Source organism: Microcebus murinus, unplaced genomic scaffold (assembly GCF_040939455.1).
Source record: "Microcebus murinus isolate Inina unplaced genomic scaffold, M.murinus_Inina_mat1.0 scaf017_hap2_Mmur4.0, whole genome shotgun sequence".
NCBI lineage: Eukaryota > Metazoa > Chordata > Mammalia > Primates > Cheirogaleidae > Microcebus > Microcebus murinus.
Window position 1 is genome coordinate 170,620 of NW_027438963.1, and position 12,254 is coordinate 182,873.

General features: G+C 63.2%; 3 pseudogenes; all 3 read left to right on the forward strand.

The window, feature by feature from the left end:
• Window positions 1-398: 398 nt before the first annotated feature.
• Window positions 399-517, forward strand: LOC142867459 (uncharacterized; annotated as a pseudogene).
• A 3,836-nt stretch (window positions 518-4,353) lies between these two features.
• Window positions 4,354-4,472, forward strand: LOC142867460 (uncharacterized; annotated as a pseudogene).
• A 3,833-nt stretch (window positions 4,473-8,305) lies between these two features.
• LOC142867461 (uncharacterized) lies at window positions 8,306-8,424 on the forward strand (annotated as a pseudogene).
• Window positions 8,425-12,254: the final 3,830 nt, after the last annotated feature.

Here is a 12,254-nt window from a genome sequence, read left to right on the forward strand (position 1 = left end):
CTGGGGTCAAAGGGCGAGCGCCCCGCCCCTCCCGCCCGTGCGCAGTCAGCGGCCCCGGCGCGCTGGGGGTGGGGGGCGGGGAGGTGAAGGAGGCCAGGCAAGGAGAGGAGGGGGGCTTGAAGGTCTCCACCTTGGCGGGTCCAGCCGTGGAGGCGCATCTTGTGTGAGTGTGAGTGAGTGAGTGAGTGCGTGTGAGTGTGTGTGTATACAGAGACAGCCCCCAACCCCGGCCCGCCGCTCCCTGCCCGCCCCGCCTGTCACCCCCGTCCCTCGGAGCCCGCGGGACCCGGCCGGCGAACTCAACAGGCCCGACCCGGCGCGGGGCCTGGGGCGGGAGGAGGCGGCGGGGAAGCGCGGAGAGGCTCGGCTTCTTGAGCGGGGCAGGGGCGCCCTCCGCCGTCCACGGCCACACCACCCCGAACGCGCCCGATCCCGTCTGGTCTCGGAAGCTAAGCAGGCTCGGGCCTGGTTAGAACTTGGATGGGAGACCGCCCGGGAATACCGGGTGCCGTAGGCTTCTTCTTTTTTTTTTTTGCCTCTGGTTCTGTCGCGTTTCTGGGAGTGCGGGGGCGGCCCGGGGTGGGGGGGACCCCCACCCTCGGCGCCCGCCGCGGTGCCTGGCGCCCCAGCCCGCACCGTGGGGCCTCCTCTTGTCCCGAGCCGTGACACCGCCGCCACGCGGCAGCATGCCTGGCTTCTGGACTGTCAGGTCTCAGACCAAAGGTCTGCTCTGTGGGAGCCGACACGCTGGAGGAAACCTTGAGAGTCTGAGAGGGGAGGGAGTTCCAGAAGAAGGCCAGGATGTCATTTTGAGGGAGTATGTGACCAGAACTCCTCCCGTTGCTTTTGGGGTTCTATGGGCTACACGTAGGAATCTTTGGTGGTGGCACCTGATGTTCGGGGATCCGGAGTCACACCCAGACCTGCTCCACAGGCCTCCTTTTACTTTTCTCTTCGGATTCATTTTTTTTTTTTTTTTGAGACAGAGTCTCGGTTTGTTGCCCAGGCTAGAGTGAGTGCCGTGGCGTCAGCCTAGCTCACAGCAACTTCAAACTCCTGGGCTCGAGTGATCCTTCTGCCTCAGCCTCCCGGGTAGCTGGGACTGCAGGCATGCGCCACCATGCCCCGCTAATTTTTTATATATATATCAGTTGGCCAATTAATTTCTTTCTATTTATAGTAGAGACGGGGTCTCGCTCTTGCTCAGGCTGGTTTTGAACTCCTGACCTTGAGCAATCCGCCCGCCTCGGCCTCCCAAGAGCTAGGATTACAGGCGTGAGCCACAGCGCCCGGCCGGATTCATTATTTTTAAAAAGTGTCTCTTATCTCTATTATTGCATTTTCTTTTCTCTCTCTTTTCAAGCAGATGATGGGAGTCCAAGTGTTAAGGTGACATGTGTTGCCCGTGCCCCCCTCCCCCCCCGTGTTCTTATTCATTTACCTCTCATGTTGTTCCAGCATATTGTGGGGGCACCAATGTTAAGGTCGGGTGCGTTGCCCTCTCCCAGCCTCCCCCCTCGGGTCAGAGCTTCAAGTGCGCCCATCCCCCAGTCGGTGCGTACCCACCCCATTCCTAATGGATGTGTATGCCCATCCCCTCCCCCCACCCGCCCGACACCCACCCGAAGAAGGTGATTCCTCTGTGTCCACTTAGGTGTCCATCGGTTCGTACCCATTTGCTGGTGAGCGCGAGCACGTGGTGCTCGTGTGTCCATTCTTGGGATACTTGGCTTACTGGAACGGGTTCCAGCTCTGGCCAGGAGAACCACGAGAGGTGCCCCCTCACCGCTGCTCCTCATAGCCGAATAGCACTCCGTGGTGTCCACGCGCCACATTTTATTTACCCACTCGTGGGTCGATGGGCACTCGGGTGGCTTCCAGGTCTTTGCGATTGTGACTTGTGCCCTGACACGAACCCTAACCCTTACCCAGCCCGTCTCCTCCACGGCCCCTGCCTGACTGACTCCTTCCCGCCCGGCCTGTCACCTGTCACCGTCCTCTGCCCCTGCCTGACACGCTCCTCCCCGCCCGGGCCGTCACCGTCCTCGGCCCCTGCCTGACGGGGCTCCTCCGTCGCCTGGGCCTTCCAAGGGCTTGGTGTGGACGCTGGTTCCAGGACGCCCTCCCAGGAACCCGGTAGCAGGGCGGCCGCAGCGTCTCGCGCAACCCAACCGTCCGCCGGCTGGCCGCCGTCGCTAAGTGGCCTGCGGGGGACGTGCTCCCGCTGTGCCGTGGGGGCCCAGCCTGGTGTCTTCTCTGAGGCCCCGCGGCTGCCGCTCCCCGCAAGGGGATAGCCGCGGAGGTGGGGACCGCCTCCTCATGGGGACGTACACCCAGCTCTCCACGTCGGATTCCGGGGCTCTCTGTCCTGCCAGAAGGCCCAGCTGGCCTGCGGGTCCTTAGAGTGGCAAAAACATCCGAAAACTGAGATTGAGGGTCCGGTGGGTGTCTGCACTTTTGTGCTGGGCTCCCCAGGGAGGCCCGGGGGCTGGCTGGACAACGCGGTCTGCTGGGCTGGGGGGGGGGGTTTGGAGGAGCAACTGATGCCCTTTGCACTTTGGGTAGCAAGTGTCTGAGGTGTCTCTGGGCCCTGTGCCATGTGGGGGCGGGGGCGGGGGCGGGGTGGGAGGAGGAGGAGGAGGAGGAGGAGGAGGAGGAGGAGGAGGAGGAGGAGGTGGGAAGGGCCGTGGCCTGCAGTCGTGTTCCCCGGGGTGGCACAGCATGTGGCTTCTTCCACAGGCTGCTTGGCCTGGGCTCCCTGCACCTGGGCCTTTGGAGGACTGGCCCTGTGCTTGCCAACACTTCCTGCAGGGACCCAGAGCTGGGAGGTTGCATCTCTCAGCCCTGGGTCGGGCAGAGCCCCAGCGGGCCAGGCCCACAACCTCTCTCAGCAGGGGTCCCCCAGAAGGCTCCTTTGGGACCAGGATTCTCTTGCGGGTGACTCTTTAAGGTCTGGCCCCTGGATGGAGGGGCACCAGGAGTAGAGGAGCAGGAAGGGGAAGGGGGTGGCCATGCGAGGGGACACTTTCAGGCCAAGTCCCAGCTTCAGTCTGATCCTCCTGGGAACGCCGGGGTGGACATCACACCTCCTGGTTGCCCCGCTCTGAGACCAGGAGCCGGGCTTCGCATTCCCACAGCAGCCAGTCGTGGGCTGAGGACACCTGGGGCGTTGGGAACTCCCTGGCTTCTCCTTGGTTTAACATCTGGAGCTGCTTGTGAATTGTGCCGCCACACACACCCGAGTGCAGGTGTCTTCCGCACAGACTGCGGGCCTCGCTCTTCTGAATGCCGCTAGCTCGCGACCCACCCACGGGTGAACCTGGTCAGGGTACTTTCTCTCAGGGGCAGACTCTGATCCGGGCGGGCTACCGGTGTCTCTGTTTGCTCCTTTCTTTCTTCCACTTCGGGAAAGGCTTCCTTACTGGGTGTGGAAATCTCCTATGCCTTTCCTCGCCTATTCTGTCAGCTCTAAAATTCTCTTTCGGTTGCCACCCTCACAGATGGATTAGGAAACTCTTTGCGGTGCACTCATTAGTGAAATGACCTCAATGACGCTGGAATCCAATATCTAATCGCCGATTTTTGGCGAGTCCACACGCCAGGGTGGTTGGGGTCCAATGCAGCCCCGGCCAGGCCCAGGCCCCTTGGACTGGGCCACAGGAGGACACAGAGGAGGGTCCCGGCCCCCACGGTAGGTAGAGGTGCGGGCAGTTCTCCAAGGGCTTGGGTGTTTTCCAGAGGGAGGAGATGGAGGGGACTGATTTCTTCAGCGCCCCACAAACCACGCCACCCCACCCCACCCATGGGACACATCCCGAGAGAGAGAGACGCCCCATACACTGGCTCCCCTCCCCCGTGCGCTGTGCCCCAGCCCTGGCCCGGGGGAATAGGCGGCCGCCAGGCCACAGGGTGGGGGGCGCAGCTGAAAGGGGTTGTGGGGGAGGGCCGCCCCTGGCTGGGGTCAAAGGGCGAGCGCCCCGCCCCTCCCGCCCGTGCGCAGTCAGCGGCCCCGGCGCGCTGGGGGTGGGGGGCGGGGAGGTGAAGGAGGCCAGGCAAGGAGAGGAGGGGGGCTTGAAGGTCTCCACCTTGGCGGGTCCAGCCGTGGAGGCGCATCTTGTGTGAGTGTGAGTGAGTGAGTGAGTGCGTGTGAGTGTGTGTGTATACAGAGACAGCCCCCAACCCCGGCCCGCCGCTCCCTGCCCGCCCCGCCTGTCACCCCCGTCCCTCGGAGCCCGCGGGACCCGGCCGGCGAACTCAACAGGCCCGACCCGGCGCGGGGCCTGGGGCGGGAGGAGGCGGCGGGGAAGCGCGGAGAGGCTCGGCTTCTTGAGCGGGGCAGGGGCGCCCTCCGCCGTCCACGGCCACACCACCCCGAACGCGCCCGATCCCGTCTGGTCTCGGAAGCTAAGCAGGCTCGGGCCTGGTTAGAACTTGGATGGGAGACCGCCCGGGAATACCGGGTGCCGTAGGCTTCTTCTTTTTTTTTTTTGCCTCTGGTTCTGTCGCGTTTCTGGGAGTGCGGGGGCGGCCCGGGGTGGGGGGACCCCCACCCTCGGCGCCCGCCGCGGTGCCTGGCGCCCCAGCCCGCACCGTGGGGCCTCCTCTTGTCCCGAGCTGTGACACCGCCGCCACGCGGCAGCATGCCTGGCTTCTGGACTGTCAGGTCTCAGACCAAAGGTCTGCTCTGTGGGAGCCGACACGCTGGAGGAAACCTTGAGAGTCTGAGAGGGGAGGGAGTTCCAGAAGAAGGCCAGGATGTCATTTTGAGGGAGTATGTGACCAGAACTCCTCCCGTTGCTTTTGGGGTTCTATGGGCTACACGTAGGAATCTTTGGTGGTGGCACCTGATGTTCGGGGATCCGGAGTCACACCCAGACCTGCTCCACAGGCCTCCTTTTACTTTTCTCTTCGGATTCATTTTTTTTTTTTTTTTTGAGACAGAGTCTCGGTTTGTTGCCCAGGCTAGAGTGAGTGCCGTGGCGTCAGCCTAGCTCACAGCAACTTCAAACTCCTGGGCTCGAGTGATCCTTCTGCCTCAGCCTCCCGGGTAGCTGGGACTGCAGGCATGCGCCACCATGCCCCGCTAATTTTTTATATATATATCAGTTGGCCAATTAATTTCTTTCTATTTATAGTAGAGACGGGGTCTCGCTCTTGCTCAGGCTGGTTTTGAACTCCTGACCTTGAGCAATCCGCCCGCCTCGGCCTCCCAAGAGCTAGGATTACAGGCGTGAGCCACAGCGCCCGGCCGGATTCATTATTTTTAAAAAGTGTCTCTTATCTCTATTATTGCATTTTCTTTTCTCTCTCTTTTCAAGCAGATGATGGGAGTCCAAGTGTTAAGGTGACATGTGTTGCCCGTGCCCCCCTCCCCCCCCCGTGTTCTTATTCATTTACCTCTCATGTTGTTCCAGCATATTGTGGGGGCACCAATGTTAAGGTCGGGTGCGTTGCCCTCTCCCAGCCTCCCCCCTCGGGTCAGAGCTTCAAGTGCGCCCATCCCCCAGTCGGTGCGTACCCACCCCATTCCTAATGGATGTGTATGCCCATCCCCTCCCCCCACCCGCCCGACACCCACCCGAAGAAGGTGATTCCTCTGTGTCCACTTAGGTGTCCATCGGTTCGTACCCATTTGCTGGTGAGCGCGAGCACGTGGTGCTCGTGTGTCCATTCTTGGGATACTTGGCTTACTGGAACGGGTTCCAGCTCTGGCCAGGAGAACCACGAGAGGTGCCCCCTCACCGCTGCTCCTCATAGCCGAATAGCACTCCGTGGTGTCCACGGGCCACATTTTACTTACCCACTCGTGGGTCGATGGGCACTCGGGTGGCTTCCAGGTCTTTGCGATTGTGACTTGTGCCCTGACACTAACCCTAACCCTTACCCAGCCCGTCTCCTCCACGGCCCCTGCCTGACTGACTCCTTCCCGCCCGGCCTGTCACCTGTCACCGTCCTCTGCCCCTGCCTGACACGCTCCTCCCCGCCCGGGCCGTCACCGTCCTCGGCCCCTGCCTGACGGGGCTCCTCCGTCGCCTGGGCCTTCCAAGGGCTTGGTGTGGACGCTGGTTCCAGGACGCCCTCCCAGGAACCCGGTAGCAGGGCGGCCGCAGCGTCTCGCGCAACCCAACCGTCCGCCGGCTGGCCGCCGTCGCTAAGTGGCCTGCGGGGGACGTGCTCCCGCTGTGCCGTGGGGGCCCAGCCTGGTGTCTTCTCTGAGGCCCCGCGGCTGCCGCTCCCCGCAAGGGGATAGCCGCGGAGGTGGGGACCGCCTCCTCATGGGGACGTACACCCAGCTCTCCACGTCGGATTCCGGGGCTCTCTGTCCTGCCAGAAGGCCCAGCTGGCCTGCGGGTCCTTAGAGTGGCAAAAACATCCGAAAACTGAGATTGAGGGTCCGGTGGGTGTCTGCACTTTTGTGCTGGGCTCCCCAGGGAGGCCCGGGGGCTGGCTGGACAACGCGGTCTGCTGGGCTGGGGGGGGGGTTTGGAGGAGCAACTGATGCCCTTTGCACTTTGGGTAGCAAGTGTCTGAGGTGTCTCTGGGCCCTGTGCCATGTGGGGGCGGGGGCGGGGGCGGGGTGGGAGGAGGAGGAGGAGGAGGAGGAGGAGGAGGAGGAGGAGGAGGAGGTGGGAAGGGCCGTGGCCTGCAGTCGTGTTCCCCGGGGTGGCACAGCATGTGGCTTCTTCCACAGGCTGCTTGGCCTGGGCTCCCTGCACCTGGGCCTTTGGAGGACTGGCCCTGTGCTTGCCAACACTTCCTGCAGGGACCCAGAGCTGGGAGGTTGCATCTCTCAGCCCTGGGTCGGGCAGAGCCCCAGCGGGCCAGGCCCACAACCTCTCTCAGCAGGGGTCCCCCAGAAGGCTCCTTTGGGACCAGGATTCTCTTGCGGGTGACTCTTTAAGGTCTGGCCCCTGGATGGAGGGGCACCAGGAGTAGAGGAGCAGGAAGGGGAAGGGGGTGGCCATGCGAGGGGACACTTTCAGGCCAAGTCCCAGCTTCAGTCTGATCCTCCTGGGAACGCCGGGGTGGACATCACACCTCCTGGTTGCCCCGCTCTGAGACCAGGAGCCGGGCTTCGCATTCCCACAGCAGCCAGTCGTGGGCTGAGGACACCTGGGGCGTTGGGAACTCCCTGGCTTCTCCTTGGTTTAACATCTGGAGCTGCTTGTGAATTGTGCCGCCACACACACCCGAGTGCAGGTGTCTTCCGCACAGACTGCGGGCCTCGCTCTTCTGAATGCCGCTAGCTCGCGACCCACCCACGGGTGAACCTGGTCAGGGTACTTTCTCTCAGGGGCAGACTCTGATCCGGGCGGGCTACCGGTGTCTCTGTTTGCTCCTTTCTTTCTTCCACTTCGGGAAAGGCTTCCTTACTGGGTGTGGAAATCTCCTATGCCTTTCCTCGCCTATTCTGTCAGCTCTAAAATTCTCTTTCGGTTGCCACCCTCACAGATGGATTAGGAAACTCTTTGCGGTGCACTCATTAGTGAAATGACCTCAATGACGCTGGAATCCAATATCTAATCGCCGATTTTTGGCGAGTCCACACGCCAGGGTGGTTGGGGTCCAATGCAGCCCCGGCCAGGCCCAGGCCCCTTGGACTGGGCCACAGGAGGACACAGAGGAGGGTCCCGGCCCCCACGGTAGGTAGAGGTGCGGGCAGTTCTCCAAGGGCTTGGGTGTTTTCCAGAGGGAGGAGATGGAGGGGACTGATTTCTTCAGCGCCCCACAAACCACGCCACCCCACCCCACCCATGGGACACATCCCGAGAGAGAGAGACGCCCCATACACTGGCTCCCCTCCCCCGTGCGCTGTGCCCCAGCCCTGGCCCGGGGGAATAGGCGGCCGCCAGGCCACAGGGTGGGGGGCGCAGCTGAAAGGGGTTGTGGGGGAGGGCCGCCCCTGGCTGGGGTCAAAGGGCGAGCGCCCCGCCCCTCCCGCCCGTGCGCAGTCAGCGGCCCCGGCGCGCTGGGGGTGGGGGGCGGGGAGGTGAAGGAGGCCAGGCAAGGAGAGGAGGGGGGCTTGAAGGTCTCCACCTTGGCGGGTCCAGCCGTGGAGGCGCATCTTGTGTGAGTGTGAGTGAGTGAGTGAGTGCGTGTGAGTGTGTGTGTATACAGAGACAGCCCCCAACCCCGGCCCGCCGCTCCCTGCCCGCCCCGCCTGTCACCCCCGTCCCTCGGAGCCCGCGGGACCCGGCCGGCGAACTCAACAGGCCCGACCCGGCGCGGGGCCTGGGGCGGGAGGAGGCGGCGGGGAAGCGCGGAGAGGCTCGGCTTCTTGAGCGGGGCAGGGGCGCCCTCCGCCGTCCACGGCCACACCACCCCGAACGCGCCCGATCCCGTCTGGTCTCGGAAGCTAAGCAGGCTCGGGCCTGGTTAGAACTTGGATGGGAGACCGCCCGGGAATACCGGGTGCCGTAGGCTTCTTCTTTTTTTTTTTTGCCTCTGGTTCTGTCGCGTTTCTGGGAGTGCGGGGGCGGCCCGGGGTGGGGGGGACCCCCACCCTCGGCGCCCGCCGCGGTGCCTGGCGCCCCAGCCCGCACCGTGGGGCCTCCTCTTGTCCCGAGCCGTGACACCGCCGCCACGCGGCAGCATGCCTGGCTTCTGGACTGTCAGGTCTCAGACCAAAGGTCTGCTCTGTGGGAGCCGACACGCTGGAGGAAACCTTGAGAGTCTGAGAGGGGAGGGAGTTCCAGAAGAAGGCCAGGATGTCATTTTGAGGGAGTATGTGACCAGAACTCCTCCCGTTGCTTTTGGGGTTCTATGGGCTACACGTAGGAATCTTTGGTGGTGGCACCTGATGTTCGGGGATCCGGAGTCACACCCAGACCTGCTCCACAGGCCTCCTTTTACTTTTCTCTTCGGATTCATTTTTTTTTTTTTTTTGAGACAGAGTCTCGGTTTGTTGCCCAGGCTAGAGTGAGTGCCGTGGCGTCAGCCTAGCTCACAGCAACTTCAAACTCCTGGGCTCGAGTGATCCTTCTGCCTCAGCCTCCCGGGTAGCTGGGACTGCAGGCATGCGCCACCATGCCCCGCTAATTTTTTATATATATATCAGTTGGCCAATTAATTTCTTTCTATTTATAGTAGAGACGGGGTCTCGCTCTTGCTCAGGCTGGTTTTGAACTCCTGACCTTGAGCAATCCGCCCGCCTCGGCCTCCCAAGAGCTAGGATTACAGGCGTGAGCCACAGCGCCCGGCCGGATTCATTATTTTTAAAAAGTGTCTCTTATCTCTATTATTGCATTTTCTTTTCTCTCTCTTTTCAAGCAGATGATGGGAGTCCAAGTGTTAAGGTGACATGTGTTGCCCGTGCCCCCCTCCCCCCCCGTGTTCTTATTCATTTACCTCTCATGTTGTTCCAGCATATTGTGGGGGCACCAATGTTAAGGTCGGGTGCGTTGCCCTCTCCCAGCCTCCCCCCTCGGGTCAGAGCTTCAAGTGCGCCCATCCCCCAGTCGGTGCGTACCCACCCCATTCCTAATGGATGTGTATGCCCATCCCCTCCCCCCACCCGCCCGACACCCACCCGAAGAAGGTGATTCCTCTGTGTCCACTTAGGTGTCCATCGGTTCGTACCCATTTGCTGGTGAGCGCGAGCACGTGGTGCTCGTGTGTCCATTCTTGGGATACTTGGCTTACTGGAACGGGTTCCAGCTCTGGCCAGGAGAACCACGAGAGGTGCCCCCTCACCGCTGCTCCTCATAGCCGAATAGCACTCCGTGGTGTCCACGCGCCACATTTTATTTACCCACTCGTGGGTCGATGGGCACTCGGGTGGCTTCCAGGTCTTTGCGATTGTGACTTGTGCCCTGACACGAACCCTAACCCTTACCCAGCCCGTCTCCTCCACGGCCCCTGCCTGACTGACTCCTTCCCGCCCGGCCTGTCACCTGTCACCGTCCTCTGCCCCTGCCTGACACGCTCCTCCCCGCCCGGGCCGTCACCGTCCTCGGCCCCTGCCTGACGGGGCTCCTCCGTCGCCTGGGCCTTCCAAGGGCTTGGTGTGGACGCTGGTTCCAGGACGCCCTCCCAGGAACCCGGTAGCAGGGCGGCCGCAGCGTCTCGCGCAACCCAACCGTCCGCCGGCTGGCCGCCGTCGCTAAGTGGCCTGCGGGGGACGTGCTCCCGCTGTGCCGTGGGGGCCCAGCCTGGTGTCTTCTCTGAGGCCCCGCGGCTGCCGCTCCCCGCAAGGGGATAGCCGCGGAGGTGGGGACCGCCTCCTCATGGGGACGTACACCCAGCTCTCCACGTCGGATTCCGGGGCTCTCTGTCCTGCCAGAAGGCCCAGCTGGCCTGCGGGTCCTTAGAGTGGCAAAAACATCCGAAAACTGAGATTGAGGGTCCGGTGGGTGTCTGCACTTTTGTGCTGGGCTCCCCAGGGAGGCCCGGGGGCTGGCTGGACAACGCGGTCTGCTGGGCTGGGGGGGGGGGTTTGGAGGAGCAACTGATGCCCTTTGCACTTTGGGTAGCAAGTGTCTGAGGTGTCTCTGGGCCCTGTGCCATGTGGGGGCGGGGGCGGGGGCGGGGTGGGAGGAGGAGGAGGAGGAGGAGGAGGAGGAGGAGGAGGAGGAGGTGGGAAGGGCCGTGGCCTGCAGTCGTGTTCCCCGGGGTGGCACAGCATGTGGCTTCTTCCACAGGCTGCTTGGCCTGGGCTCCCTGCACCTGGGCCTTTGGAGGACTGGCCCTGTGCTTGCCAACACTTCCTGCAGGGACCCAGAGCTGGGAGGTTGCATCTCTCAGCCCTGGGTCGGGCAGAGCCCCAGCGGGCCAGGCCCACAACCTCTCTCAGCAGGGGTCCCCCAGAAGGCTCCTTTGGGACCAGGATTCTCTTGCGGGTGACTCTTTAAGGTCTGGCCCCTGGATGGAGGGGCACCAGGAGTAGAGGAGCAGGAAGGGGAAGGGGGTGGCCATGCGAGGGGACACTTTCAGGCCAAGTCCCAGCTTCAGTCTGATCCTCCTGGGAACGCCGGGGTGGACATCACACCTCCTGGTTGCCCCGCTCTGAGACCAGGAGCCGGGCTTCGCATTCCCACAGCAGCCAGTCGTGGGCTGAGGACACCTGGGGCGTTGGGAACTCCCTGGCTTCTCCTTGGTTTAACATCTGGAGCTGCTTGTGAATTGTGCCGCCACACACACCCGAGTGCAGGTGTCTTCCGCACAGACTGCGGGCCTCGCTCTTCTGAATGCCGCTAGCTCGCGACCCACCCACGGGTGAACCTGGTCAGGGTACTTTCTCTCAGGGGCAGACTCTGATCCGGGCGGGCTACCGGTGTCTCTGTTTGCTCCTTTCTTTCTTCCACTTCGGGAAAGGCTTCCTTACTGGGTGTGGAAATCTCCTATGCCTTTCCTCGCCTATTCTGTCAGCTCTAAAATTCTCTTTCGGTTGCCACCCTCACAGATGGATTAGGAAACTCTTTGCGGTGCACTCATTAGTGAAATGACCTCAATGACGCTGGAATCCAATATCTAATCGCCGATTTTTGGCGAGTCCACACGCCAGGGTGGTTGGGGTCCAATGCAGCCCCGGCCAGGCCCAGGCCCCTTGGACTGGGCCACAGGAGGACACAGAGGAGGGTCCCGGCCCCCACGGTAGGTAGAGGTGCGGGCAGTTCTCCAAGGGCTTGGGTGTTTTCCAGAGGGAGGAGATGGAGGGGACTGATTTCTTCAGCGCCCCACAAACCACGCCACCCCACCCCACCCATGGGACACATCCCGAGAGAGAGAGACGCCCCATACACTGGCTCCCCTCCCCCGTGCGCTGTGCCCCAGCCCTGGCCCGGGGGAATAGGCGGCCGCCAGGCCACAGGGTGGGGGGCGCAGCTGAAAGGGGTTGTGGGGGAGGGCCGCCCCTGGCTGGGGTCAAAGGGCGAGCGCCCCGCCCCTCCCGCCCGTGCGCAGTCAGCGGCCCCGGCGCGCTGGGGGTGGGGGGCGGGGAGGTGAAGGAGGCCAGGCAAGGAGAGGAGGGGGGCTTGAAGGTCTCCACCTTGGCGGGTCCAGCCGTGGAGGCGCATCTTGTGTGAGTGTGAGTGAGTGAGTGAGTGCGTGTGAGTGTGTGTGTATACAGAGACAGCCCCCAACCCCGGCCCGCCGCTCCCTGCCCGCCCCGCCTGTCACCCCCGTCCCTCGGAGCCCGCGGGACCCGGCCGGCGAACTCAACAGGCCCGACCCGGCGCGGGGCCTGGGGCGGGAGGAGGCGGCGGGGAAGCGCGGAGAGGCTCGGCTTCTTGAGCGGGGCAGGGGCGCCCTCCGCC